The sequence below is a fragment of the Triticum aestivum genome, chromosome 2B (genome assembly GCF_018294505.1).
Source record: "Triticum aestivum cultivar Chinese Spring chromosome 2B, IWGSC CS RefSeq v2.1, whole genome shotgun sequence".
NCBI lineage: Eukaryota > Viridiplantae > Streptophyta > Magnoliopsida > Poales > Poaceae > Triticum > Triticum aestivum.
Genome location: NC_057798.1, coordinates 62,649,426 through 62,675,167, shown reverse-complemented (window position 1 = coordinate 62,675,167; position 25,742 = coordinate 62,649,426). Strand labels below are relative to the sequence as shown.

The following is a 25,742-nucleotide window of genomic DNA, read 5'->3' as shown; positions in this document are numbered from 1 at the left end:
GGTCAGGGTGAATGACCTGGTGGGCTACCGAGGACGGGCGAGTGGCAAACCCCTTAGCCACAAGATTAAAAATTACATTGATTAGTGCGATTAGCCTAAATTGCCAAATGTTATCAGTTGTGACATCCTAACTTAATAGGAATGATAGACTACTTCATATCACTAAGGTGCAACTTTTTTCCAGAACCTCACCTCCAAAGAACCTCCAGGTTAAGCGTGTTTGGCCTGGGGTAATTTGAGGATGTGTGACCAGCCGGGAAGTTCTTCCCGAGTGTGCACGAATGAAGGCAAAGTGCATAGGACATGCTATTGTTGGTTTGTGGGGCTAGTCTAGATCCTTTCAGGCATAATGGTCGAAACCAATGGTTGTGGATACATCTTTACATTGCCTCACTGACTTTAGGTAATAAAATGTGGTCCCCATAGTTGAGGTGTGAAAAATAGGGGAGAGACCATCATTTTTCTATGAACCCACCAAGCATTCTCCTCAAAGATGGGATAACAACAATATACACATACAGTGATGCTATATGGACATCATAGCTTTGCTAAAAGGCCCTTGATTGTTTTTTGAATTTTATGCAATATACCTAAACAGCCTAAGACATCAACACATATTGACATCACATGCTATGGGGACACCACTGAATGCAAATGTAACACTAGCACTTGAGTCGGGTCTTAACCTAAAACAAGCAGTTGCAAAAACTCGCATTGAGGACGACGTCAACTGAAGATTGAAGAAGCAGAAAGACTTCCACGGTATAACACACACACTTGCTTCCTTGGCATTTAACTCCATTGAGAAGAGGCAAATGGGATAAACCACCTAAACAATAACTTGCCCAAACTAGAGATGAAGATTCATCGTACTCTAACTCCACTGGCTCCACAACAATATTAGTGGCAACGACTAGCACACAAACATAAATGATGATAGACTCTTATCCTTGCATTACCGCCTCCATGGGTCCACGTGATGATAATGTATATCCACGACCTCTTCGACATATTATCAGAGCTAAAGGCGACCACTGGAGGTGACACAGAGCAATCAATATGTAGGTGAAATAGGTAAGCCCAAGCACGGCAATGACGGCATGACCTTATGATTAACTGAGCAAAGAACATTTAAAATTTAGAAAGATACATCAATCTGAGACACTATCTCTCTACCCCGCTACTTTTTTGCATGGGATTCGTTTTTTTGAGAACTTCCATGGGACTCACTTTTTATTTTCAGAACACTTCCATGGGACTCGTGGGAACAGAGAGATACAGTCGGAGCTCAATAGTGTGGGTTGGGCCAAGGAAACGGCCTGCAAGCCCACCTCGTACCCAAAGGCCGGGACGGCGGCACCTTTGAAATGCTTCCGCCTTGGCGCCTAGCGTAACCGCCTCAACCAACAGCTTTCTTAAGTATGGTGACCAAATGAGCTTATACGACAAGTTCAATGACCAACAATGCATTTTACTCAAGAAAAAAACACGAGCACACCACCACAAAATACGAAAGGGGCTCCTTGCGGGAGGAAGAATACGTCGCTCGGTTATGTGGGCTGCGCCCGCAAGCCAACCTCGCACTCGAAGCCCGGGACGGCAGTACCATTGAAATACCTCCGCCTTGGCAGCTTGGCGCCACGGAACCGCCTCAACCAACAACATTCCTCGCCAGAGTCCCCAACAAACCAAGAACCCTCGCCCTCCCTCCACCACGAAGCAGCCCACTGCCTCCGCCCTCCAGCGCCGGCAACGACAGACCGCTTCCAGGAAGGGCACCACGTGCGGCTGCGGAGCCACGTGCCGCGCACCTACCTCCACGCCGCCAACAACAGGGTGGGCGTCACGCTCCACGAGCGCCGCGCCTCCATGAATGCGGCGTGGGTGGTGCACATCTACCACGGCGACGACGACCCGTACCTGCTCCTCCATAGCTCCGCCTACGGCCGCTACCTCGCTGCCATGGCCACGCCGGCGAGGCTCGGCCACCGCGGCCTCCGCGCGGAGCTGCGCGACTACGACCAGCCGGAGGTGGAGGCCATCATGTGGCGGGCCGTGGGGTCGGGCTTCGCTGACGACGTCGTCCTGCTCCGCAACGTCGGCGGCCGCTGTCGTGGTACTAAGACTGACAACAAGGGTAGGGGGTACGAATGAGGAGGCAAGGTCCTAGCTACAGTGAGGTTGTACGCTAGTGTTTACGAGTTCAGACCCCTCTCGGAGGAGGTAAAAACCCTACATCTCGGTGCCCGGACGCAGTCGACTGGATTTCAGTATATGCGTGTGTGTGTTACAGGGGGTGCGAACCCTTGTCCCAGAGGAGGGGGGTGGCTTATATAGAGTGCGCCAGGACCCCAGCCATCCCCCATTACAAGGAGTTCAATGTACATAAAGAGGGAAAGTTACTGGAAACGCCAGCTATAAAGTTTTATTAATGCCCTTGAAGACTACAGAGTGAATGCTTGACCGTTGTTGTTCCGTGTGACTCCTGGTCTTCATAGGTCGAGTGGTTTCTTATACGGTCGAGTGATCTCAAGAAGGAGGAGTACCCGAGTGATATGACTTGGTCGAGTGGATTGCACTCGACATCTTTATTGGGTACTCCCTGTTGTCTTTTGAGCTTCTAGGACAGTGACCTTGGGTAAGGTATATAGGTCAGGCCAATGACCCTACCCTAGGTCTATATTACCATCATTAGCCCCCGAATGGATTGAGGACCGAGTGGAAAGAAGGTTGAAGTTGATCTCGCTTCAACCCCGGAACTTAACAAGTACTTGCATTGAACGGGGGGCTCATGTTGGAACTTCGGCTTCGTTCCAGTCGCCTTGATCGATTCAGAAATTGCCGAGTGAATTTGTAACATCAACCATCGAGTGTTGCTTTCTGGTGCGAGATCTTCGGCGCAATTGGTTACAACGTATCCCGGGTTCCACGGGATTTGAAATTTTGAGGAAGCGTGCGGGGCGGGGCGAGCCGCGGTAGGCGGGATGGATAGACAGGAGAGCCTCGATCCCCGCGCCACCTTTTTCGCCATGTATCCGGCGCGCGACTCTTGCGGGATTTGACAGGATCACCTGGGCCCGCACGTCAGCCACTCGAAAGTGGGCCTTTAAAAGGCGACGGTGTTGAGGCGCCTGCACTGTGCGCGTCCATTCTCTCCCCTTCTCCTCTGTTTCTCCACCGCATCTGGCTCCTCTGTTCTCAATGCCGCTGCTCCACCGCCATGGTGAAGGACAAGACGGTGGAACTAGAACACGCGAAGAAGGCGACGTGAGCGGCAAAAGGCAAGAAGACCAATCAAGGGTCGTCGTCACGGTCGGCGCTGCCGCCGGGTTGGATCCAGGGCAACTGGATCCGATCCTCGCTCCGGCAGGAAGACCTAGACAAGCTAGCTGAGTCTAGGCTGATCGCCCATGGTGCTGCGCGGTTGCCGAAAAGGGAGACGGAGCCGCAGACGCGACTGGGTGAGTGCGTTCTACGCGCCACCCACATCGACCGCGGTTTTTCGCTTCCGCCGCACTCTTTTTTCCAGGGTTCTCTGAACTTCTTCAGGGCCCAACTTGTCGGGGAACGTAGTAATTTCAAAATTTTCCTACGTACACGCAAGATCATGGTGATGGCATAGCAACGAGAGGGGAGAGTGTTCGTCCACGTACCCTCGTAGACCGTAAGCGGAAGCGTTATGACAACGCGGTTGATGTAGTTGTACGTCTTCACGATCCGACCGATCCAAGTACCAACCGTACGGCACCTCCGAGTTCAGCACACGTTCAACTCGATGACGATCCCCGGGCTCCGATCCAACAAAGCTTCAGGGATGAGTTCCGTCAGCACGGCGGCGTGGTGACGATGATGATGTTCTATCGGCGCAGGGCTTCGCCTAAACTCCGCGACGATATGACCGAGGTGGAATATGGTGGAGGGGGGCACCGCACACGGCTAAGGAACGATCCGTAGATCAACTTGTGTGTCTATGGGGTGCCCCCTGCCCCCGTATATAAAGGAGGGAGGGGGGAGTCCGGCCGGCCCTTGTTGGGCGCGCCAGGAGGAGGAGTCCTCCTCCTAGTAGGAGTAGGACTCCTCCTTTCCTACTCCTACTAGGAGGGGAAGGAAGGGGAGAGGAGGGGAAGGAAAGAGGGGGGCGCCGCCCCCTTCCTAGTCCAATTCGGACCAGAGGGAGAGGGGGCGCGTGGCCCTTCCTGGCCGCCCCTCTCTCTTCCCACCAAGGCCCATGTGGCCCATTAACTCTCCGGGGGGGGGGGGGTGTTCCGGTAACCCTCCAGCACTCCGGTTTTCTCCGAAATCACTCGGAACACTTCCGGTGTCCGAATATAGTCGTCCAATATGTCAATCTTTATGTCTCGACCATTTCGAGACTCCTCGTCATGTCAGTGATCACATCCGGGACTCCGAACAAACTTCAGTACATCAAAACTTATAAACTCATAATAAAATTGTGATCGTAACGTTAAGCGTGCGGACCCTACGGGTTCGAGAACTATGTAGACATGACCTAGAACCATTCTCGGTCAATAACCAATAGCGGGACCTGGATGCCCATACTGGTTCCTACATATTCTATGAAGATCTTTATCGGTTAAACCGCATAACAACATACGTTGTTCCCTTTGTCATCGGTATGTTACTTGCCCGAGATTTGATCGTCGGTATCCAATACCTAGTTCAATCTCGTTACCGGCAAGTCTCTTTACTCGTTCTGTAATGCATCATCCCGTAACCAACTCATTTGGTCACATTGCTTGCAAGGCTTATAATGATGTGCATTACCGAGAGGGCCGAGAGATACCTCTCCGACAATCGGAGTGACAAAACCTAATCTCGAAATACGCCAACTCAACATGTACCTTTGGAGACACCTGTAGTACTCCTTTGTAATCACCCAGTTATGTTGTGACGTTTGGTAGTACCCAAAGTGTTCCTCCGGTAAACGGGAGTTGCATATTTCTCATAGTTACAGGAACATGTATAAGTCATGAAGAAAGCAATAGCAGCATACTAAACGATCAAGTGCTAGGCTAACGAAATGGGTCATGTCAATCACATCATTCTTCTAATGGTGTGATCCCATTAATCAAATGACAATACATGTCTATGGTTAGGAAACATAACCATCTTTGATTAATGAGCTAGTCAAGTAGAGGCATACTAGTGACTATATGTTTGTCTATGTATTCACACATGTATCATGTTTACGGTTAATACAATTCTAGCATGAATAATAAACATTTATCATGATATGAGGAAATAAATAATAACTTTATTATTGCCTCTAGGGCATATTTCCTTCAGTCTCCCACTTGCACTAGAGTCAATAATCTAGATTACATAGTAATGATTCTAACACCCATGGAGTCTTGGTGTTGATCATGTTTTGCTCGTGAGAGAGGCTTAGTCAACGGGTCTGCAATATTCAGATCCGTATGTATTTTGCAAATCTCTATGTCTCCCACTTGGACTTGGTCCCGAATGGAATTGAAGCGTCTCTTGATGTGCTTGGTCCTCTTGTGAAATCTGGATTCCTTTGCCAAAGCAATTGCACCAGTATTGTCACAGAAGATCTTCATTGGTCCCGATGCACTAGGTATGACACCTAGATCAGTAATGAACTCCTTCATCCAGACTCCTTCATTTGCTGCTTCAGAAGCAGCTATGTACTCCGCTTCACATGTAGATCCCGCCACGACGCTTTGTTTAGAACTGCACCAACTTACAGCTCCACCGTTTAATAAAAACACGTATCCGGTTTGCGATTTAGAATCGTCCGGATCAGTGTCAAAGCTTGCATCAACGTAACCATTTACGACTAGCTCTTTGTCACCTCCATATACGAGAAACATATCCTTAGTCCTTTTCAGGTATTTTAGGATGTTCTTGACCGCTGTCCAGTGATCCACTCCTGGATTACTTTGGTACCTTCCTGCCAAGCTTATTGCTAAGCATACGTCAGGTCTGGTACACAGCATTGCATACATGATAGAGCCTATGGCTGAAGCATAGGGAACATCTTTCATTTTCTCTCTATCTTCTGCTGTGGTCGGGCATTGAGTTTGACTCAACTTCACACCTTGTAGCACATGCAAGAAACCTTTCTTTGCCTGATCCATTTTGAACTTTTTCAAAATTTTGTCAAGGTATGTGCTTTGTGAAAGTCCTATTAAGCGTCTTGATCTATCTCTATAGATCTTGATGCCCAATATGTAAGCAGCTTCACCGAGGTCTTTCATTGAAAAACTTTTATTCAAGTATCCCTTTATGCTATCCAGAAATTCTATATCATTTCCAATTAATAATATGTCATCTACATATAAAATCAGAAATGCTACAGAGCTCCCACTCACTTTCTTGTAAATACAGGCTTCTCCAAAAGTCTGTATAAAACCATATGCTTTGATCACACTATCAAAACGTTTATTCCAACTCCGAGATGCTTGCACCAGTCCATAAATGGATCGCTGGAGCTTGCACACTTTGTTAGCACCTTTTGGATCAACAAAACCTTCTGGTTGCATCATATACAACTCTTCTTCCAGAAATCCATTCAAGAATGCAGTTTTGACATCCATTTGCCAAATTTCATAATCATGAAATGCAGCAATAGCTAACATGATTCGGACAGACTTAAGCATCGCTACGGGTGAGAAAGTCTCATCGTAGTCAACCCCTTGAACTTGTCGAAAACCTTTCGCAACAAGTCGAGCTTTATAGACAGTTACATTACCATCAGCGTCAGTCTTCTTCTTAAAGATCCATTTATTCTCAATGGCTTGCCGATCATCGGGCAAGTCAACCAAAGTCCATACTTTGTTTTCATACATGGATCCCATCTCAGATTTCATGGCCTCTAGCCATTTTGCGGAATCTGGGCTCATCATCGCTTCCTCATAGTTCGTAGGTTCATCATGGTCAAGTAACATGACTTCCAGAATAGGATTACCGTACCACTCTGGTGCGGATCTTACTCTGGTAGACCTACGAGGTTCAGTAGAAACTTGATCTGAAGTTTCATGATCAATATCATTAGCTTCCTCACTAGTTGGTGTAGTTGTCACAGGAACCGGTTCTTGTGATGAACTACTTTCCAACAAGGGAGTAGATACAGTTATCTCATCAAGTTCTACTTTCCTCCCACTCACTTCTTTCGAGAGAAACTCCTTCTCTAGAAAGGATCCGATTTTAGCAACGAAAATCTTGCCCTCAGATCTGTGATAGAAGGTGTACCCAATAGTCTCTTTTGGGTATCCTATGAAGACACATTTCTCCGATTTGGGTTCGAGCTTATCTGGTTGAAGTTTCTTCACATAAGCATCGCAGCCCCAAACTTTAAGAAACGACAACTTTGGTTTCTTGCCAAACCACAGTTCATAAGGCGTCGTCTCAACGGATTTTGATGGTGCCCTATTTAACGTGAATGCGGCCGTCTCTAAAGCATAACCCCAAAACGATAGCGGTAAATCAGTAAGAGACATCATGGATCGCACCATATCTAGTAAAGTACGATTACGACGTTCGGACACACCATTTCGTTGTGGTGTTCCGGGTGGCGTGAGTTGCGAAACTATTCCGCATTGTTTCAAGTGTAGACCAAACTCGTAACTCAAATATTCTCCTCCACGATCAGATCGTAGAAACTTTATTTTCTTGTTACGATGATTTTCCACTTCACTCTGAAATTCTTTGAACTTTTCAAATGTTTCAGACTTGTGTTTCATTAAGTAGATATACCCATATCTGCTCAAATCATCTGTGAAGGTGAGAAAATAACGATACCCGCCGCGAGCCTCAACATTCATTGGACCACAAACATCAGTATGTATGATCTCCAACAAATCAGTTGCTCGCTCCATAGTTCCGGAGAACGGCGTTTTAGTCATCTTGCCCATGAGGCACGGTTCGCAAGTACCAAGTGATTCATAATCAAGTGATTCCAAAAGCCCATCAGTATGGAGTTTCTTCATGCGCTTTACACTGATATGACCTAAACGGCAGTGCCACAAATAAGTTGCACTATCGTTATCAACTCTGCATCTTTTGGTTTCAACACTATGAATATGTGTATCACTACTATCGAGATTCAATAAAAATAGACCACTCTTCAAGGGTGCATGACCATAAAAGATATTACTCATATAAATAGAACAACCATTATTCTCTGATTTAAATGAATAACCGTCTCGCATCAAACAAGATCCAGATATAATGTTCATGCTCAACGCTGGCACCAAATAACAATTATTCAGGTCTAAAACTAATCCCGATGGTAGATGTAGAGGTAGCGTGCCGACCGCGATCACATCGACTTTGGAACCATTTCCCACGCGCATCGTCACCTCGTCCTTAGCCAATCTTCGCTTAATTCGTAGTCCCTGTTTCGAGTTGCAAATATTAGCAACAGAACCAGTATCAAATACCCAGGTGCTACTGCGAGCATTAGTAAGGTACACATCAATAACATGTATATCACATATACCTTTGTTCACTTTGCCATCCTTCTTATCCGCCAAATACTTGGGGCAGTTCCGCTTCCAGTGTCCAGTCTGCTTGCAGTAGAAGCACTCAGTTTCAGGCTTAGGTCCAGACTTGGATTTCTTCTCTTGAGCAGCAACTTGCTTGCTGTTCTTTTTAAAGTTCCCCTTCTTCTTCCCTTTGCCCTTTTTCTTGAAACTGGTGGTCTTGTTAACCATCAACACTTGATGCTCCTTTTTGATTTCTACCTCCGCAGCCTTTAGCATTGCGAAGAGCTCGGGAATAGTCTTGTTCATCCCTTGCATATTATAGTTCATCACGAAGCTCTTGTAGCTTGGTGGCAGTGATTGGAGAATTCTGTCAATGACACTATCATCAGGAAGATTAACTCCCAGTTGAATCAAGTGATTATTATACCCAGACATTTTGAGTATGTGTTCACTGACAGAACTATTCTCCTCCATCTTGCAGCTATAGAACTTATTGGAGACTTCATATCTCTCAATCCGGGCATTTGCTTGAAATATTAACTTCAACTCCTGAAACATCTCATATGCTCCATGACGTTCAAAACGTCGTTGAAGACCCGGTTCTAAGCCGTAAAGCATGGCACACTGAACTATCGAGTAGTCATCAGCTTTGCTCTGCCAGACGTTCTTAACGTCGTCAGTTGCATCAGCAGCAGGCCTGGCACCCAGCGGTGCTTCCAGGACGTAACTTTTCTGTGCAGCAATGAGGATAATCCTCAGGTTACGGACCCAGTCCATGTAATTGCTACCATCATCTTTCAACTTTGCTTTCTCAAGGAACGCATTAAAATTTAACGGAACAACAGCACGAGCCATCTATCTACAAACAAACATAGACAAGCAAAATACTATCAGGTACTAAGTTCATGATAAATTTAAGTTCAATTAATCATATTACTTAAGAACTCCCACTTAGACAGACATCTCTCTAGTCATCTAAGTGATCACGTGATCCAAATCAACTAAACCATGTCCGATCATCACGTGAGATGGAGTAGTTTCAATGGTGAACATCACTATGTTGATCATATCTACTATATGATTCACGTTCGACCTTTCGGTCTCCGTGTTCCGAGGCCATATCTGTATATGCTAGGCTCGTCAAGTATGACCTGAGTATTCCGCGTGTGCAACTGTTTTGCACCCGTTGTATTTGAACGTAGAGCCTATCACACCTGATCATCACGTGGTGTCTCAGCACGAAGAACTTTCGCAACGGTGCATACTCAGGGAGAACACTTCTTGATTATTAAGTGAGAGATCATCTTAAAATGCTACCGTCAATCAAAGCAAGATAAGATGCATAAAGGATAAACATCACATGCAATCAATATAAGTGATATGATATGGCCATCATCATCTTGTGCTTGTGATCTCCATCTTCGAAGCACTGTCGTGATCACCATCGTCACCGGCGCGACACCTTGATCTCCATCGTAGCATCATTGTCGTTACGCCATCTATTGCTTCTACGACTATCGCTACCGCTTAGTGATAAAGTAAAGCAATTACAGGGCATTTGCATTTCATACAATAAAGCGACAACCATATGGCTCCTGCCAGTTGCCGATAACTTCGGTTACAAAACATGATCATCTCATACAATAAAATATAGCATCACGTCTTGACCATATCACATCACAACATGCCCTGCAAAAACAAGTTAGACGTCCTCTACTTTCTTGTTGCAAATTTTACGTGGCTGCTACGGGCTTAGCAAGAACCGTTCTTACCTACGCATCAAAACCACAACGATAGTTTGTCAAGTTGGTGCTGTTTTAACCTTCGCAAGGACCGGGCGTAGCCACACTCGGTTCAACTAAAGTGAGAGAGACAGACACCCGCCAGTCACCTTTAAACAACGAGTGCTCGTAGCGGTGAAACAAGTCTCGCGTAAGCGTACGCGTAATGTCGGTCCGGGCCGCTTCATCTCACAATGCCGCTGAACCAAAGTATGACATGCTGGTAAGCAGTATGACTTATATCGCCCACAACTCACTTGTGTTCTACTCGTGCATATAACATCAACGCATAAAACTTGGCTCTGATACAACTGTAGGGGAACGTAGTAATTTCAAAATTTTCCTACGTACACGCAAGATCATGGTGATGGCATAGCAACGAGAGGGGAGAGTGTTCGTCCATGTACCCTCATAGACCGTAAGCGGAAGCGTTATGACAACGCGGTTGATGTAGTCGTACGTCTTCACGATCCGACCGATCCAAGTACCGAACGTACGACACCTCCGAGTTCAGCACACGTTCAGCTCGATGACGATCCCCGGGCTCCGATCCAGCAAAGCTTCGGGGATGAGTTCCATCAGCACAACAGCGTGGTGACGATGATGATGTTCTACCGGTGCAGGGCTTCGCCTAAACTCCGCGACAATATGACCGAGGTGGAATATGGTGGAGGGGGGCACCGCACACGGCTAAGGAACGATCCGTAGATCAACTTGTGTGTCTATGGGGTGCCCCCTGCCCCCGTATATAAAGGAGGGAGGGGGGAGGCCGGCCGGCCCTTGTTGGGCGCGCCAGGAGGAGGAGTCCTCCTCCTAGTAGGAGTAGGACTCCTCCTTTCCTACTCCTACTAGGAGGGGAAGGAAGGGGAGAGGAGGGGAAGGAAAGAGGGGGGCGCCGCCCCCCTCCTAGTCCAATTCAGACCAGAGGGAGAGGGGGCGCGCGGCCCTTCCTGGCCACCCCTCTCTCTTCCCACCAAGGCCCATGTGGCCCATTAACTCTCCAGGGGGGGTTTCGGTAACCCTCCGGCACTCCGGTTTTCTCCGAAATCACCCGGATTACTTCCGGTGTCCGAATATAGTCGTCCAATATATCAAAATTTATGTCTCGACCATTTCGAGACTCCTCGTCATGTCCGTGATCACATCCGGGACTCCGAACAAACTTCGGTACATCAAAACTTATAAACTCATAATAAAACTGTCATCGTAACGTTAAGCGTGCGGACCCTACGGGTTCGAGAACTATGTAGACATGACCTAGAACCATTCTCGGTCAATAACCAATAGTGGGACCTGGATGCCCATACTGGTTCCTACATATTCTACGAAGATCTTTATCGGTCAAACCGCATAACAACATACGTTGTTCCCTTTGTCATCGGTATGTTACTTGCCCGAGATTTGATCGTCGGTATCCAATACCTAGTTCAATCTCGTTACCGGCAAGTCTCTTTACTCGTTCCGTAATGCATCATCCCGTAACCAACTCATTTGGTCACATTGCTTGCAAGGCTTATAATGATGTGCATTACCGAGAGGGCCCAGAGATACCTCTCCGACAATCGGAGTGACAAAACCTAATCTCGAAATACGCCAACTCAACATGTACCTTTGGAGACACCTGTAGTACTCCTTTATAATCACCCAGTTACGTTGTGACGTTTGGTAGTACCCAAAGTGTTCCTCCGGTAAACGGGAGTTGCATATTTCTCATAGTTACAGGAACATGTATAAGTCATGAAGAAAGCAATAGCAGCATACTAAACGATCAAGTGCTAGGCTAACGAAATGGGTCATGTCAATCACATCATTCTTCTAATGATGTGATCCCATTAATCAAATGACAATACATGTCTATGGTTAGGAAACATAACCATCTTTGATTAATGAGCTAGTCAAGTAGAGGCATACTAGTGACTATATGTTTGTCTATGTATTCACACATGTATCATGTTTCCGGTTAATACAGTTCTAGCATGAATAATAAACATTTATCATGATATGAGGAAATAAATAATAACTTTATTATTGCCTCTAGGGCATATTTCCTTCACAACTTCATCACTTTTCTCCCAACACCATCACATACCTCGCGGCGTTTGTGTCCATGTGCGAGAATTTTCTCGGTTGTCGACCGCATTGGGGCCTCTTCAACACATCTTCACTATCCGCTCACAGCCGGTGAAGAAAGAAAACACGAGAGACGAGAAAACACATGTTATCCAGATGTGTGGGGGTTTGGGCATCCAGAAGAGGAAAAGGAGCTCTTTCCCTTCCATGACCCTTCCTGAGTCGGTCAGGGGCTGGCAGTCGACCTGGTTCTACTGCGAGGACGTCGCCACCCCAGGCCAGTCGACTGGACTTCCTCCTTTTTCCTTCGATCGTGTTCAGACTCCTTCCTCGCTGAAAGTGACTGATGAAGAGAGGGTGGAAACGGACATGCTGGTTGAGAGGGTGGTTCAGCTGATTAATCAGGGCATGACTGGAATGGACTTGCTGGAGGTATTTCTTAGTTGATGCATCCAGCCGCTTCAGGCTCGGGATCACTCGATGTGGATGTACTCTGGTGCCAATGACACCACTCGGGTTCATCCGGAGGAAGTCCCGGCCAAAACGGTGGCCATGTGGTTGAAGAGTATCACGGGAAACAAGGACAACCCCAGGGGAGCCAGGAGGGTCGTCCCATTCAACGACAGCAATCCACCAGACAAGGTTTGAACTTTTGCCACCGACTGTTTTCTTGTGCATCCTGCATCTGTCCCTGAATCCGACTGAAGTTCACTCGACTCTTTGTTTTGTAGATTTATACTGAGATGTATTCCATGGCCAACAGTGAGCAAACTCTGGAGCAAGACCAGGAGGGGGAGGATAGCGCAGACGAGAGCGGCGACTGGCAGTCTCCGGAGGATGATGACGAGGAGGAGAGTGACGAGGCGGACGACAATGAGGAGGTCGACTCGCCGCCACACTTGGAGCATCGATCCAAACATCTTCGCGATCCAGCGGGCGAGCGCGGCAAGACCGCGGCTCCCAGTACCCAGGCGCAGAAGCGCACTCGGGTGTCGACTCCGGAGCCGACGGAGAAGGTTGCCAAACAGCCCAAGGTTGTGCCCTCGAAGACTGGGAAAACCTTGCCGAAGATCAAGATGGACGTTCCTGTTGCCTCTAGGTGAGTGTTCTATCTTTCTGTGTTTCTTTCCTCCGATTGATACCTCTGTTTTACTGAGTGGATTATGAACTTTTTCAGCACTGCAACTTCTGTGACTGACATTGATGTCGACAAGGCCCCTGGGGACGAGGAAGTTGATGACGCGGCCTCTTCTAGAGCAGGTAGGTCTTTCTCAACTTGAACTTATTCTGCTGATTAATTTGTTGGTCGACTGAACTCTTGGCATTGTTTTTGTAACAGCCCCACGGAACGTCATTACTCTTCCAGACGACAATGATGAGGAGGTGCCTCTGAGGGAGAGAAGGAAGGGCAAGGCCTCGAGTGGGAAGGCGACTGAGGGGCAGGCGCTGGAGTCGGTGGTCGAGCGGTCCAGAGATCTGGCTTAGACCAGCATCACATTCGCTAATCCGCTATCGACTGACCGTCCGTCAGGGTCGGCTGCTCAGGCCCCTGCCGCTCCGGTACAACTCCATGCGTCCGATCCCGTGGCTACTCCGACTGCGTTGCCTTCATCCCTCTTCGCTGTATACCAGACTCTGGACCATCCGCCGAGTGCTGCCCGAGAAGCTCTTCTCCAAGTGAACCTCGTGATGGAGCAGATGAAAGTGATGCATGAGGCCAGCCAGGCCGCGTACAATGCCACTACTGCTCTACAGGCGAATGTCAAGGTTAGTTGCTTTCCGACTAATCTTTTGAGTAGTGATAGTTGCCACCGTCGCTTCGCTACCCATATGATGTCCTTGGATGATCGCTTTTGGAACCTTTTATGTGCATTTATGAATCTGCATTTCTCATCCAACCACCCACTATGGTGTGCCTCTAGTCAAACGAAATACTTTTTCTGCTTGAGTCGACTATGTTGAGTCGAGTGTTTTTCTGAACCAGTGGAGGCACGCATAGTGTACCCACTGGGTGTAGTCCCCGAGACCGCGGTCGACTGCTGGCAGTTGACTGGGGGTCTGAGAATCACGTTTTTTTACCCGTGCTGGGCAGACCATGCCGAGTGTAACAACCGGACCAGTGGGGGCACGCCAAGTGCACCCACTGGGTGTAGTCCCCGAGACTACCATTGAATGTTTGATTCAGCGGTAGTCTTAGAACAACTTTTACTGAAACTGACTTTTGCTTCTGTCGACTGACGTATCTCTTTTGCTGATCGTAGAATTCTTGTGACCTTGGGGCTCAACTTTCTGAGCTGGACAAGAAGCAGATCAACATCAATCTTGACTTGGAGCTGGCCAAGAAGAACCTCAAGAAGGCCCAGGAGGAAACATCTATCATGGGAGGTAACCACTCGGAACTTTTTACGTTATGATTCTCCCTTTCTTCTTTCCAGTCTCTTTGAACCGAGTGATTCTACTCGAATAGATGTGCATAGTGAAAACCGTCAACTTCAGGCTCATCTGAAGAATGTTATTTCTTTAGACAAAATGAAGCAGGCTCTGGAGCAGAAGGACTTGGACCTTGCTACAGCCCAGAAGGAGGCGCGAGAGAAAACAACGCTTGCGGACAAGAAGCTGGCTTTAGTCGGCAAATTAGAAGACGAGATCGCGCAGCTGAAGAAGGACAAGGAGAGCTTGACTGATGAAGTAGGGAACCTCAAAGCCAAACAGGGCGCGTTGGAGTCGTATCTGGGGCAGCTTGCTGCGAAGTTGGTCTTGAAACTTGAAGGTATTTCCTCTGGTTCGACTAATTTCAGGCGTCGACTAACATGCCTCGTTGAACTGTCGACTCATTATTTTTCCGACTATGCAGAGCTCTGTCAGGACTTCGAAGAAGAAACTGGGCGGGTTGAGACAGGTCTTGATCCCATAAATTGCCCCGTGAAAGATGATGTTGCGATGAACATGTTGTGGCTGGACACTCATTTGGACAGTGCTGTGGACTACCTCGCTCGACTGAAGGCCGCAATGACACAGGTTGACGATGAACTCTAGCCTCAGGCGGAACTTTCATAGGACCTCGAGTCTCTGATGAACCGACTGAATCAGATCCCCGGTTGAGTGCAGGAATGGAAGAAGTCGTCCGCTCGGTGTGGCACTGACATCGCTCTGTCGCTGGTCCGAGTTCATTGCAAGGACGTCAGAGAAGACAAGCTGGCAGCCCTCAAGGTTGCCAACACAAAGAAGCTCGATTTCTAGTCCTTCATGGACACCTTCCTTGACACCGCCACGCACATCGCAGACAGCATTGACCTCGACAGCTTCATCGAGCCAGCTAGTCCTCCTCCAGCCGAATGAACAAACATTACGCCCCACCCCTTATTTGCCTTGGGATGCCGAGTGGATATGTAACCGTTAAACGCTATCGGGCTTAATGCCTGAGCACTTCTGCCTATCGTGGTTCTGAACTTTTGAGGGTTTTATCCAAACTTTGTTTTCCTTGGATATCTCGTCTCTTGTTTTTGTTGCTTTCGAGTGTTTTCTCTGGCGACGTGCCCAGTCGACACCTCGTCGTCCTTGCAGATAGGGATGGAGCGCACATTGTACTTGTGGCAGAGCTCAGACGTGGTGTTCGATCGACACCTCACCGTCCCTGCAGATAGGGATGGAACGCACGTTGTACTTGTGGCGTAGCTCAGACGTGGTGTTCAATCAACACCTCGCCATCCCTGCGGATAGGGATGGAAAGCATGTTGTACTTGTGGCGTAGCTCAGATGTGGTGTTCAATCGACACCTCGCCGTCCCCGCGGATAGGGATGGGATGCACGTTGTACTTATGGCGTAGCTCAGAGGATCTTTCGCGACTTAGGTGATTACATGGTCGCAACTAAGTCCCCGAGTGGGAGGATTGCTCTCCACTCAGAATGTTTTTAACATAGGTGATTATAGGGTCGCAGCTAAGCCCCCATGTGGGAGGATTGCTCTCCACTCGGAATGTTTTTAACTTAGGAGATTACGGGGTCGCAGCTAAGCCCCCGACTGGGAGGATTGCTCTCCAATCGGAATGTTTTTAACTTAGGCGATTACGGGGTTGCAGCTAAGCCCCCGAGTGGGAGGATTGCTCTCCACTCGGAATGTTTTTACCTTAGGCGATTATGGGGTTGCAGCTAAGCCCCCGAGTGGGAGGATTGCTCTCCACTCGGAATGTTTTTAATTTAGGCGATTATGGGGTCGCAGCTAAGCCCCCGAGTGGGAGGATTGCTCTCCACTCGGAGTGTTTTTAACTTAGGCAATTACGGGGTCGCAGCTAAGCCCCCGAGTGGGAGGATTGCTCTCCACTCAGAATGTTTTTAACTTAGGCGATTACAGGGTCACAGCTAAGCCCCCGAGTGGGAGGATTGCTCTCTACTCGGAATGTTTTTAACTTAGGCGATTATAGGGTCACATCTAAGCCCCTGAGTGGGAGGATTGCTCTCCACTCAGAATGTTTTTAACTTAGGCGATTACGGGGTCGCAGCTAAGCCCTCGAGTGGGAGGATTGCTCTCCACTCGGATTGTTTTTAACTTAGGCGATTATGGGGTCGCAGCTAAGCCCTCGAGTGGGAGGATTCCTCTCCACTCGGGTTATATTTAACTTAGGCGAATCGGATTCACAGCTAAGCCACCCGCTGGGGGATTTTAGACACAGATGCTTACGGGGAACTGATCATTATGATATTGAAAAAATCTTGTCTTTGGAAAGCAAACTGAAATACTTTTATTACAACTCATCAGGTCGAGTGTTCTATGTGTAGAAGTGATGGAGCAGCTCTACGTTCCACGCCTGTGGCTCGTCAATCTTCTTGGCTACATTGTAGATGTGGTAGGCTCCATTGTGAAGCACCTTGGTGATGATGAAGGGGCGTTCCCAGGTCGGAGCAAGCTTGTGAGGTCATTTCTGATCCACTCGGAGAACAAGGTCTCCTTCTTGGAATGCTCGTCCTCTGACGTTTCGGGCATGGAGTCGACGCAGATCCTGCTGGTAGATGGTCGATCGGATCAAAGCCATCTCGCGCTCTTCTTCCAGGAGATCAACAATGTCTTCTCGTGCTTGCTGTACTTCAGTTTCTGTGAATAGTTCCACTCGGAGGGCATTATGCAGCAAATCACTCGGGAGTACAACCTCTACACCGTACACTAAGAAGAAAGGAGTCCGGCCAGTTGACCGATTCAGCATTGTTCTCAGCCCCCATAAGACAGAAGGCAACTCGGTTACCCAGGCTCCAGCAGCATGCTTGAGGTCACGCATTAGGCGGGGTTTTAATCCTTGGAGAATCAAACCATTTGCCCTTTCTGTTTGTCCATTCGACTGAGGATGTGCGACCGATGCATAATTGACCCGAGTGCCTTGGGTTGCACAGAACGCCTTAAACTCGTCAGAATCAAAGTTGGAGCCATTATCTATGATAAAGCTATGAGGAACTCCATATATGAATATCAACTCCTTGATGAAACTGACAATGGTGCTTGCACTGAGGTTCTTGATGGGTTTAGCTTCGATCCACTTGGTGAATTTGTCGACTGCTACGAGCACATGGGTGAGACCGCTCGCACCAGTCTTGAAGGGGCCAACCATATCCAATCCCCAGACTGCAAATGGCCAGACGAGTGGAATAGTCTTCAAGGCAGACGCATGTTTGTGGGACATGTTGGAATAGAACTGGCAGTCTGCACACTTGTCAACTATATCCTTTGCCATTTCATTTGCTCGAGGCCAGGAAAATCCTGCTTGGTATGCTTTGGCCACGATGGTCCGAGAGGACGTATGGTGACCACAGGTCCCCGAGTGGATATCATTTAAGATCATTCGACCTTCTTTAGGGGTGATGCAGCATTGAGCCACTCCTGTGACACTTTCTCTGTAGAGCTGTCCTTTCATCACTGTAAAGGCTTTGGATCGACGGACTATCTGATGTGTTTCATCCTCTTCTTCTGGGAGCTCCTTCCTGAGAATGTATGCAATGTACGACACTGTCCAGTCGGGCGTGATCACTAAGACTTCCATGATTAAGTCGACCACAGCTAGAATCTCAATCTTAGTCGGGTTGGTTGAACTTATCGGTTGCCGGGGCTCTTCCTTGAAGGGATCCTCTTGTATTGACGGGGTATGGAGATGTTCCAAGAACACATTACTGGAGATAGGCTTCCAAGTGGAACCTATCTTCGCCAGATCAGCAGCCACTTGATTCTTGAGTCGAGGTATGTGGTGGAGCTCTAACCCCTCAAACTTCTTCTCCAACTTTCTCACTGCGTTGCAGTAATCAGTCATAGTAGGGCTCCTGACATCCCATTCCTTCATCACCTGATTGACCACTAAATCTGAGCCGCTGTAGACCATCAAGCGCCGGACGCCGAGTGAGATGGCCATACGCAACCCATATAATAGTGCCTCGTACTCAGCTTCATTGTTAGAAGAATCAAAGTGAATCTAGAGGACATAACTGAGCTTGTCTCCTCACGGGGATACTAAGACCACTCCTGCGCCAGAGCCATTCAACATCTTAGACCCATCAAAGAACATGGTCCAATGTTCTGACTGGATTTGAGTCGGCCGCTGTTGTTCTGTCCACTCCGCGAGGAAATCTGCAATTGCTTGAGACTTGATGGCCTTCTTTCCCTCAAACTTGAAATCCAATGGAAGAAGTTCAATTGCCCACTTTGCCACTCTACCACTCGCATCTCTGTTATTCAGAATCTCTGATAATGGAGCGTCGCCGACGACTGAAACTGAATGATCAGAGAAGTAATGTGCAACCTTTTTTATGGTTAAGTAAATCCCATAAACAAGCTTCTGATAGTGAGGGTATCTCTGGTTGGATGGGGTCAAAACTTCTAAAATGTAATAGACTGGGCGCTGAACTTTGAAGGCTTTGCCTTCCTCTTCCTGCTCGACAGTGAGCAATGTGCTGACAACTTGTCCTGTGGCCGCGATGCAAAGCAAAAGAGGCTCTTTGCTGACTGAAGCGGCAAGCACATGTCAGGTGGAAAGCAGGGATTTGAGCTCTTGAAATGCTGCTTCGGCTTTGTCATTCCACTCGAACTTGTCAGACTTCTTCATCAGTCGGTAAAGAGGCAATGCCTTTTCACCGAGCCATGAGATGAATCGACCGAACGCAACCAAACAACCAGTAAGCTTCTGAACATCATGCACTTGCACTGGGCGCTTCATTTGGAGGATTGTGCCAATCTTCTCTGGATTTGTGTCGATTCCTCGTTCGGAAACAAGAAAACCGAGTAATTTTCCACCTGGGACTCTGAATGTGCATTTTGATGGGTTGAGCTTGATATCATATCTCCTTAGGTTGGCAAAGGTTTCAGCGAGGTCAGTCAGCAGGTTGGAACCTTTGCGTGACTTAACCACTATGTCGTCGATATATGCTTCCACATTCCGACTGATCTGAGTGAGCAGGCACTTCTGGATCATGCGCATGAACGTGGCACCAGCATTCTTGAGGCCGAAGGGCATGGTGACATAACAAAAGCACCCGAACGGGGTGATGAAAGCAGTCTTGATCTCATTGGGTCCAAACAGTCGGATTTGATGGTACGCGGAATAGGCGTCCAAGAAGGACAGTCGCTCACACCCCGCGGTTGAGTCGACTATCTGGTCGGTGCGGGGCAGAGGAAAATGACTTTCGGGCAGGCCCGATTGATGTGCTTGAAGTCAATACACATTCGAAGTGATTTGTCATTTTTGGGAACCATGACGACATTGGCGAGCCACTCGGAGTGGTATATCTCGTGGATGAACTCAGCGGCCAGAAGTCGAGCCACTTCCTTGCCAATCGCCTTCCTCTTCTCCGTGGCGGACCGTCGGGGATGCGCTTTGACCGGTTTTGGTTTTGAATCGACTCGCAAATGGTGCTCAGCCAGTTCCCTGGGTAACCCGGCATGTCAGATGGCTTCCATGCGAAGATGTCCCAGTTCTCACGGAGGAACTGGATGAGCGCCGCTTCCTATTTGCTATCGAGCATCGTTGAGATATGGGTCGAAGCAGCATTGGGGTAGTTCGGGTGGATGTGAACTGGCTTGGTCTCTGGAATGCGGACTCTGAGGCAGGCCTCTTGGCACGCAGCAAATCACTCAGATCTGCCGCCTTCTTATACTCTTGGAACTCCATAGCCGCCATCTGCTCATCTGCTATTTTTGCACCATCTTGAAGACAATCTTCTACTTTCTTCCGGTTATCGGAGACTGTTATTATGCCTTTGGGGCCAGGCTTCTTCATTTTGAGGTACACATAACATGGTCGAGCCATGAAGCTGGCATAGGCAGGTCTGTCCAGAATGTCAACTTCTCTTTACGGTAATTCTTCTCATCGCCGAAAACCACATCAAGAGCAATCTGGCCGAGTGAATCGGCTTTCTTTCCTGGGATGATTCCGTGGAACCTCATGTTGCTCTCGCTAAGTTTGGACATCGGAATGCCCATCCCCTTGAGAGCTTCGGCGTACAGAATATTGAGGCCACTGCCACCATCCATCACAACTTTGGTCAATCGAGTGCCCCCAACAACTGGGTCGACCACCAACACCTGCCGCCCAGGGGTAGCTACTCGCGGCGGGTGGTCCGACTGGTCGAATGTGATTGGGGGTTTTGACCACTTCAGAAATTACGGCGTTGCCGGTGCAACCATGTTCACCTCTCTGTTAATGACTTTCAGTCGACTTTTGCTCTCGACATTAGCAAAAATCACTAGGGTGGCATTAACATGGGGATATCCTTCGTCCTCTTCCTCCCTGTCTTCCTCCTTCTCAGAATCTTTATCCTTCTCGCTGGGCTGACCCTTCTTCTGGAAGCTCTCGATCAGGACTCGACACTGTCGAGTGGTATGCCTGGGAAGGATCAGATTCCCTTCTTCATCTTTCTTAGTGTGAATATGGCACGACAAATCCGTCACATCATTCCCATCTTGGTCCTTCACCTTCTTGGGATTCCAGGGCCCTTTGGGCTTCCGTTTGAACTTTCCTTGATTCAACACTGCTGCCTCGGCAGGTCCCACTGCCTCAGCCTTTCGCTTCTGCTTCCAACTGGAATTTCCTCCACCGGTGTCTTGGGCGACTATTTTGTGCTTACCACTCCAGAGTCGGTCTTCTTCTTCGTCGTTAGCATACTTGGTGGCAATCTCCTGTCCGACCGAACTTCAGATTGAGCTCTCTGTAGCGAACGCCCTCCTCGAAGGCACAGACTGCTTGGTGATCTGACACATTCTCCACTGTATGGTGGAGAGTGATCCATCTCTGGATATAGTCTCTCAAGGTTTCATTCGGCTTTGCACACAATGTTGCAATTCTGGTAGACTGGCAGGTCTCTTACAAGTGCCCTCGAATGTTCTGGTGAACACTCGGGCTAACTCATCCCAACTCAAAATGCTCCCAGGGGCCAATTGATTGATCCAAGCTCTGGCAGAACCTTCAAGCATCAGAGGGAGGTGCTTCATGGCCACCTCATCGTTGCCACCGCCGATGTGTACAGCCACACGGTAATCTTCAAGCCAAGTGTCGGGCTTCGACTCTCCCGTGAACTTGCTGACACCAGTCGCCAATCTGAAGTTGTGGGGGATCTCGGCGGCCCTGATGGCTCTTTCGAAACACTCGGGGCTAGACACGTGGACCCTGCTCCCCGGTGGGCCTGTCTCTTCTAGCCCTTCTCTGTATGCTCTGTTTCGGTCGACCAAGACCTGAACAATGACTGACCTTGCATCGAACCCAGGCTCCCTTGGGTCGACTGGAACTCTGCGGTCATTACCGTATGGACGCCTATCGTCATACCGCCGGGGCGCGTACCACCCGCCCCACGGAAGGGGCGAAGGCACTCGACGGTAGTTGTCGCGGGTGAACTCTCGATCATCATCTCCATGAACTCTCCCCAAATGCCGATCCTAACGATGCTCACAATCTCTTTGCCTCAACGGTGACCTAGGACTGTGTGCTAACTGAACGACATCTGTCCTTACTGATCGACTATGAATTCCGTTCCGCGATTGGGACACGATGGAGTTCTGATCTCCAGCCGCTCGGAGCAGCACTCTGATATGTTCCAAGCCCCTTCCCGCCTCCAATCGAGGCGGCTGAATGGACTTCGCAATACGTGCAGCAGCTGCGAGGTTCTGAATCGGCGTGCGGAATACCTGAGTTTCCGGTGGAAACAACTGCTGTGTATGCCGACTGGATCCGGGGATCAATCGACGGGCTCGCTCGTCAAGAGAATGTTGGAGATTCTCCAAACGAGTGCGCTCGGCCAGCATGGCCAGACGCACATCCTCCAAAGCCCGAGCTTTAGCGGTTTCCCCTATGATGGGGGTATGGAGAGCCTCCTCGTTGCGGCGATGCAGCTCCTCCCTCTACTGCGAGCTGAGAGGTTGGGGATGGTAATCCTCATGGCCAAGCCACGTACCGTCGCCGTCCCTGTTCTCGCCATTGCGGCGGAAACCGGGCGGGCCACGGTGAGAGTCGACCATGAGGACTTCTGCCGCGGGGTCACAACTCCTGCTCTCGGAAAGTGTGTCTGCGAAGTCAGTCGACGGGTCGACTGGACTGCAGTGAAATACGTCAGGCTCGATTGCCGTGACCTGGGGGGTGAACGTCTGCCGAGCCACCACGTGTTTAACCCACCACTGGAGCCGTGAACGGCCCGACCGCTTGCGGCGGCGTCCAGCGGAGCGAGAGGTCGACACGGGCGTTGACTGGTATGGAGTCGACGACTGCCGTAGGAGGACGCCGCGGGCACTCGCGCGGAAGTGCAACCAACCCCGGATCGGCAGCGCCTCGACGTCGAGAGGGGCCTCCTGGAGCCAGGCCGAATTATCGACGACAAAAGTGAGCGCCCGAGTCGGAACTCATGGCCCATGATCAAACTGCCGCCGGAAACCATGTTGATGAAGACTGAAGAAGATGGAACCTCGCCGGAAGTCGCTAAGACGCTTTGCCCCATGGTGGGCGCCAACTATCGTGGCACTAAGACTGACATTAAGGGTAGGGGGTACGAATGAGGAGGCAAGGCCATAGCTACGGTGAGGTTGTACGCAAGTGTTTACGAGTTCAGGCCCCTCTCGGAGGAGGTAAAAGCCCTACGTCTCGATGCCCGGAGGCGGTCGACTGGATTTCAGTATATGCATGTGTGTGTTACACGCGGTGCGACCCTTGTGCCAGAGGAGGAGGGTGGCTTATATGGAGTGCGCCAGGACCCAGCCATCCCCCATTACAAGGAGTTCAATGTACATAAAGAGGGGACGTTATTGGAAACACCAGCTATAAAGTGTTATTAATGCCCTTGAAGACTACAGAGTGAATGCTTGACCGTTGCTGTTCCGTGTGACTCCTCGTCTTCATAGGTCGAGGGGTTTCTTATACGGTCGATTGGTCTCAACTCTCAAGAAGGAGGAGTACCCGAGTGATATGACTTGGTCGAGTGGATTGCACTCGACATCTTTATTGAGTACTCCCTATTGTCTTTTGAGCTTCTAGGACAGTGACCTTGGGTAAGCTATATTACCATCAGCCGCTACCTCCGCGCCAACGGCAGGTACCTCCACTGGAACGCCGGAGTGAGCGTCGACGATAGTGTCAGCTCCATGATGTACTGGGTCGTCGAGCCCATCCCCGTAAGAGAGGACATGCCTGCCCTTCCTGGCCCGCCTCCGGTGAGTTCGCCATGACCGACCGTCTTCTTGATACCTATTCTTGAATTGCTTTCGGCGATTGAGTGAATTCTCCAGCAGTTCTTGATCTCCTGAACATAACCATGATTTGGCTTTGCGTTTTAACTGCAGAATCCCCCATACCAATACTTCCACGGGGTCATCCACCTGGAGCCGAGACGGCTGATCCGGTTCGTGCGGGCGCTCGACAACGGCCACTACCCCGAGGACCCCGAGGCCAACGGCTGGCAGCGGTTCTGGTTCAGGGGGAGGTCCGCGTTCAGCCTGAGAGGCTACCTGGCGGCCCACATCGACGGGACTACCCGAACATCGCCATGTGCGTCTGAGCGGGCCGCCACGGGAGGCTGACCCCGCTAGTCGTCGACCTGCCCGACGACAGCTATGGCGAGACCCTCGAGATTGTCGTCTTCCTGGCCGACACCCCTGGTGAGAGCCTCTCTCCATGCCCCAACTTCCTAAGTACTGTATCTCCTAATGGTGACAAGAACTGAAAACTGATGGTCATTGGTTGAATTTTATTCACATTTTGGTGCAGATAGATGCTATTTGCTGCATGACCATGATATTTTGGGGTTTAATTTAGTGGGATATTAATCTACTTGTCTTACTGAAATTGCTCTAGTGTGAAAAATAGTTAACTGAATCTGTTGAAGTCTCAAACTGTTAGGTGTTAAAACAGTTCACTGAAATTGTTGTAGTCTGAAAAATAGTTAACTGAATATGTTGAAGTCTGAAACTGCTAGGTGTTGGGAATTGTCTGCAACTGCTGTAATCTTGTTGGTAAGTAAAATATGATATGTTAGTGGGGGAATAAATCATTATCGAACTTGAAACACCAACTCAGTTGATTCGTTTGATTTAGCCCATTTTACTCGCATTGAATAACCTGTGAACAAAACTCAGGTTCCAACAATACTAAATAAATCTTGTTTCTGCACATGAGCTTTATTCAGGTTTTGTACATGAGCTGCAATCTTGGTCTTGTTATTCTTTTTATTTTCTAACCTGATCGTCCTTGGAAAAAGGATATTATGATTTGTTTTGTTATGACTTGGAAAAGGGTAAAAGTAGTTGGATGGAAGTAATAGGTGCCATGTGGATTTAGCAAAGCTAGTTGCACATTTATGCCCTTGATTCCGATAATTCAGTTCATCGATTTCACAATGTTTGCCGCTAGTATAGATTATGGTAGCTGAAAAGCCAAATCAAGTTCAGTCATCTCATTTTACCTTTGAAGAGAAGATACTTAATTAGTTTCTAACCTGTGAATAAAATTTAGGTAGTATCTTACAATAGTGCATAAAATCTCTAGTTCCTTGCACACTATATTGTTTCAGTTTGTTTCCTTATTGATATTGTTATTGATTGTTGGTATGCTGCCTAATTGGTTCATAATTTCTGCTAATTCAGCGTACAATGAGCTGCGACACCCGGATGTCGACGCGGAGTAGAGAAAGATTGGGGCGGGAGTCATGAAAGTTCACCTGTCCACAAGTTTCACCGCCTCGACGACAGCAGAACTGGACGCTTACTTTTGCCTATATAGATAGATAGATATATGTTCAAAGATTCTCTTTGTTTCTTCTGGTAGCTGAACTTGCTCCGTTCTGGATTCAGAACTGCTGAGAGTGTTGTGCCCAATGGTGAACAATTTTCTAGGTCGTTGCAGTGTCGCTCTTTTGACATTCATCTCTGAGATGTTATTTCTGGTGTGCTTCGTAGACGATCCTGCAATATTTT

General features: G+C 48.7%; 1 pseudogene; it reads left to right on the top strand.

Moving 5' to 3' along the window:
- The first annotated feature begins 1,464 nt into the window (after positions 1–1,464).
- LOC123038965 (uncharacterized) lies at positions 1,465–25,453 on the top strand (annotated as a pseudogene).
- Positions 25,454–25,742: the final 289 nt, after the last annotated feature.